Here is a 6,000-nt window from a genome sequence, read left to right as displayed (position 1 = left end):
CCTGATATAATAAAATATTTCAGGATGTCTTTACCACCTTGGGTCACAAACAAAACCCAATGACCCGTCTCAAATGCTCAACAGCCCAGTGCATGGAACACTCATGCATAACACACAGGCTCATTTTCTTTTCCCTCTTGCTTTGGAACACAGATTTGAAGCCACATCTTATCCTCCCAGCAGAAGATCTTCTACCAGATCAAGAATTCACCAGCTATCACACAATAGCATGCTCTAAGTTGAATCCCTTATCCCCTCTCAGTGAAGCTAATCTACTTAATATAAAATGCTTAAAATATTCATAGTAGATATTCAGACTCTATAGCCTAATGACTATGGCTGTTGCCTGGAAGACTGGGTTTCTAATCATTGCCCTAATGAATAAACATCTGAGATTTACAGATAGTGGACAATGCCAAAGAGAAAGTCCTTCTTTCAGAGTAAGGTGCATTATCTGTGATTATTTAGGCAAGAAATTATTACAGCTTCCTTCAGCTCCACAGGGGCAAATTTTTGACTGGAAAGACCCCTGTGTCTGGGAGGAAATTATACTTGCAGTGCAGAGATACCATAGAGATAGCATTCTATACAAAAATAAAAAAGAGCCTAAGACAAATTCTTTAACCCAGTCTCAGTATTGTTGTAGCCTACAGGAAAGATCTTCAACCGAAATTGCAAAGTTAGACTGACAGTGGTGCTTTTGGATGATTGCTCCTATTCATCAGTCTTCCAGTCCTTAGTGAAATCAGGATGAAGAGGGTTGCATTGTTTTTTCTGTAGTGTAGACTTAGAAAAAAGAAAAAAAATGTTGTCTTATTCATTTATTATCAAATCTGAACAGTTTGCTTTTGAAATGCTGAGTTACCCCAGCTGAACTCTCTTTTTTAGGCAGTAACTAGTTCAGATTGCCTTCCATGGGACTCCAAAATCAATACTGAGAATAAGAGATAGACGGGGAAATGTGCATTAATCCATTAATTTAATCTTCAAGTCATTCTATTAAAAAAAGAAAAAGTTTCTGATACATTGGACTTTTCCCAACCCACTTAGAAATCCAGAAGTCATAAAGTTTTGCCTTGTCACAAGCTATAAGTTATGGTGGCACAGCAATATTTTTTACTGTCCAGATAAAAAAGGAAATTACTAACTCTATCCTTGCCTGGTGATGCAGTTAGCTGCCTGAGGTCTCAGTGGTTTCACTCCATTTAACATGAGGAAGTATAAAACTGACATATAAAATTTCCCTTGGGCGATCGTTCATAATTGTAAAAAAAAAACTTTTGGTAAGGTTTTCTGATCTATCCATACATTGATTTTTATGTAGAGAGCATCTTTTTTTATTTGGTTGGTTGTTCGTTTGTTTTTTTTTTTTTAATGTAAGGTTTTTCCACATTTGTTACATAGCTTTCTATTTCTGTTTTCCTTTGGTTTTATTTTGATACTGTCTTTAAATTTATCCTCTACACCCATTCTTTTTAGTCTCTGAGATGACCAGATGTTGAGATTTTGAGGATCTTCTGTCTTCTTTAGATACTGCTGGAGCTGCTAACTTTGGTATTGAGGCTTTCTCAATTGTTTTTTCAATAAAATCATCCAGAAATGTTAGCAAAGTTACCATTGCTATTATTTTATGAATCCAGTCTCCCAGATTCAGTGGGGCAAAAGACTTCAGGGGTCTTCAGAAGAAATTCTTGCAAATAGACCACACAGATTTCCTATCGGTAGTTATGGAGCTTACAAGAGTCATGCTTTGAATATTCAATATTTCCAGATTAGCTATATTTACAGAAAATGTTGATCATACCATAGTGTTTGGAGTTCATGTGTGTAAGGCATTTGGAGTGATTGCAAATATATGAACACACATGTGCAAATACTAATGATTTGTATGAAACACTGAATTCAGTATCAGTATTTTTCATCTAATCCTGATTGTGTCAGATCCGAGTGACATCAGTGTTGTGAAGAAGACTGGGGATGTTCTCATAAAAAAAAAAAAAAAAAGATGGTTTTGAAAGATACCACTAAAGGTTTGCAAAGCCCAAACTCTTTTGTCTTCTAACTACTTACCAAGTAATTGATACTGCAGCTACTGCTCATCTTTGTCAGGATAGAACAGAAATGAGTATGACCAAATACCAAAGAACTGTTGAAACAAAATGTGCGTTAGATGGGGAATTCAGTAGGGGAAGATTTGGTTTTTAAGATTTTGCGAGGAGCCTATAAATAAAGGCAAGTTCTAAACAGAGCTCATTATAAAAAAAAAGAGAGAATTATAACTGTTATTTGTTTATATGAGGAATTGAATTAGACTGACCCATTCATAGCTTTCTCAGAGAAACTGTATATGCATTTTTAAAATTCATGCTATGGCAGCAATGTGAAATTATCAAAATATCATCTTTTAAACAGGGAAGAAAAAAAATTCCCTTCATGGTTTTTGTATAGAAGAAGCTGAAAAATGGGATCCCAGAAGGCTTAAATAGAAAAATGAGTCATGAGACATAAAAAAGTTAAAAATATAATTCCGTTGATTTTTATACTGACCTCTTAGCTCTTTGGTGTCTGCCTGAAAATCTGTGAACAGTTGTCACAAAAAGACCTTGCTGATGGCAACCAGTGCCTCTGAGGTCCTAAGTTTGGTGGAAAGAGCCTCTGAATTCAATGTCATGGTAGCAGGTTAGCTCAACTTATTTGTTTCTCTCTGTATCAGTGGCTTCCATGGAAGAGAATTTCATCTACACAAGACCTGAGTGAATGTAGCATATGCCACTGTTACCACTTGGATTATGATAGACTGCATGTCTTTCAAATTTTCTAGAAGTTAAATGTTGGTTACTCAGGCAGTCAGTGTGAGACAAAGGAACCTGGCAAAGATAATTCAGCCCACCTGCACTAGACACTTGACTTAGACTGGAATGAATTACCCTTGAGAATTGGCCACCTTCCTCACTGGCTGTTACTGGATCTGAGACAACTAGGTCAGGCAAGCTGTGTCTCTTTTAGGTTCTTCATATTAGGTGAGAGGCCTAATTACAGGCCATTAAGGTTTATCCATCAGTAATCACAGTACAAGGAAATTCCTCATGTGACTTCTGTGAAGCTAAATGTACAATTTCATCACTGATTCCAAGTCCCTGTGCCAGCATATGGTCCACTACAGCTATCAAAGGGAAGCTATGTTCCACAACGACAAAAAGGTATTTTTTCCCTATTCAAAACCAAATTATTATTTTCAGTTGAAATCTTCCAGTAAATCTTAGATTGTCAGGCTCAACTAAATACTAACTACAAAGCTGCCAGCTCATAGGGTGAAAATGGACCAAACTGTAAGCAAATGAAAGCAAATTCTTGCAAATAGAGGTGCCAGGAAATCTTGGGGTGGGATGCCTGTGAGCTGCACCTGCAGATAACAAATACTAAAAGCACACAAAAGATCTGCTAACATTGATTATCTGTTTCAGGTGGGTGGTTTGCAAATGAATGTGACAATAACTTATATAAAAATCTCTGCATACATTGTTGCAAGCATGATATGAATATCCAGAGATCATATTTAATGAAGTACCATATATTTTCTCAGGAGTCTCTTTTGTCTCAGGAGATGATAAAATGCTCAGGGTCTTACTGATTGTTCCCATTCAGAGGAGCTATTGATAATTGAGTGCATTTATTTTTAAAGGACAATCAAAGTTATGTTTTCCTGAATCAGCAGGCACCAAAGAGAAGGAGAACAGCTCTTTGCTCATAGCTTCAAGCCCTGTTCACACTGGGTTTGCTGTTTCCTTGGGCTTTATTTCAAGTGTTGGTTCTAGCTGTAACCTTGGCGTTTCTAACACAGTCCTGAGAGTGCTGGAGGTGTGTGACAGCTTGTGCCTCCTGCTGCTATTTCTGTAGCAGTAATCAGACGTCTCTACATTATGGATTTGGGAAATATCTTTTGTGCCTGTAAAACCTTAGCACTTGCATTGGCCACAGAGGCAGAACAGGATGGGTTCCACACCTACTGGCAGTTGCACTCACATAAATGTTTTCAGGTCTGCGATTTTGCTGTCTTTATACACATACATATGCATACTTCGTGTGTGCCTGAATTGTTATACTTGAGACAGCACCCCTCCAAACTTTTTCAACGTGCTTATATGCTTTCACCATAGTAAACACTAAGATTTTACTCCTGTTGTATAAAATGGAAAAGTTTTCACAAAAATAACTGTATCTTTAAAATTGGATTAAAGATAAAATGATCAGTGGTGGACCATAGCTGCCAGATTCTTCCTGTCAGCTACAGATTATGTGGCATAGCTTAGCGGGTGCCAGGCCCTAGGAGTCTGGGTCCTGCCTGTTCCATTAAGCAGTATGTAGCTGACTGTCTGCTATTAGCATGCAGAATATTAGCAGCACCATACCTGTCAAAGAGGAAAAAAGGGCCTGCATACAGCTATATCACTGTAATCCATTCATCAGTTTATTGAACTGGAGCTTGATAGGGGGTTTCTCAAATGCATGTGATGCCCCATACTGTTAAGAATTTTGTATTTTGATCTCAGATTATGCTGAAAGATGCTAGCTCCCTTTTGGATATGTACCTGAAGTTGTTCAAAGGCAAATGTTATTTCTTCCAGAGCTGAGTGTAATTTGCACTCACCATGTTGCCCCAAAGACACCTGTTTCATGGTTTGGAGCATTGGAAGTGGATAGAAATTCATCCTTCTGTTTTGCTGAGTGTGCCACCAGAGGCATCCTCTGCACTCCTGTGTCTCTCCTGCTGCTGGATTTCAGTTCTGGGTCTTGGCCACTTTGTGTCTGGCCACAGTGCAGTGAAACCTGGCTACAGTGAAGCTGAGGAATGGGGCCAACGGCGGATTAGGGAGGTTCCGCTTGATGGCAGTCTGTTGTATGTGCTTTAAAGAGGTCAGATGGTTTTATGATAAGAAACATTTGCATCTGAGAATTAAATGAAATGTGCAAGAGTGAAGACATACTTGGGTATCTTTCTGAAAGCTTTGGTGCCATTCAGTTATCAATCCCCCTTCTCTAGCCCCCCCTCCATCTCTGTCCTTTGTAAACTGTTGGCTGAAGATCCTAGGGCTCTCGAGAGGTCTTGGCAGAGGTTAAAGCTGCTTGAATGCCTGGTCAGATTTTTAAGTGGAAATCTGGAAGGTTGGCAAGGGACAGTTTTGTGGATATTCTCTTTGTTCGCTCTATTTAATGACCCAGAAGAAGGTAGCACCATAAATGCAGAGGTCATGCAGAAATGTCTTTATGTAGCCTCAGAGTTCAAATTTGTTGTCTTCTGCATCTGTGGTTCACATCTGTGGCTCTCACCCTCTGCATTTGAGTGCTTGGACAGTGCTCTGTCCCATTTGAGAGACACAAAATGTAATTATTAGCTTTCCTGAACTATAGTACTTAGCTGAAATCTCTCTTTCAGCCCTTATGTAGTTTATCAAAACCCACAAAACTTACTCAGGAATTTTAAAATGCATGAGGTTAGGTCTTGCATATTCTATTAAATAATATATGCCTGGGTTTAGTGAATGGATTTTCATGTGTTGTTCAAAAATGCTTTAGTGTCCTTTTTAATACTGATTTAAAAGTATAAAAGATTGCCTTACCAGCAAGCCAAAAAAAAAATATTTGCAAAACCAGACTTATCATGGAGGAGAGCCATAAGGAGCATGCTAGCAGAATATAGACTCAACATTTTCTTCATGTTCTTGAAATTGAAATGTTCACTCATAATTGGTGGTGCTATTAACCCTTGGTAAGTATTTGGTAGGTCTAAAAGGCTAAGCTTATACTAGTACATACTATATTCTCATGTAGTTTTATTCTCAGTAATTTGGATAAGTATATATTTAAGGATATACTGAATCTATACATATGTGGTTCTATAGCCAGGGGGTTGGATTTGGTAAATATTTGTTAAAATCTTTCATTTTCCTTAGTGAAGTCTGAGGATTCTGTAACTTTGCTGCACAGCAAACAGACCTTGAG

Source organism: Pezoporus wallicus, unplaced genomic scaffold, assembly GCF_028554395.1.
Source record: "Pezoporus wallicus isolate ANWC-B61680 ecotype Strahan unplaced genomic scaffold, APGP_CSIRO_Pwel_v1 contig_4131, whole genome shotgun sequence".
Taxonomy (NCBI): Eukaryota; Metazoa; Chordata; class Aves; order Psittaciformes; family Psittacidae; genus Pezoporus; species Pezoporus wallicus.
This window is presented reverse-complemented; position numbering follows the sequence as displayed.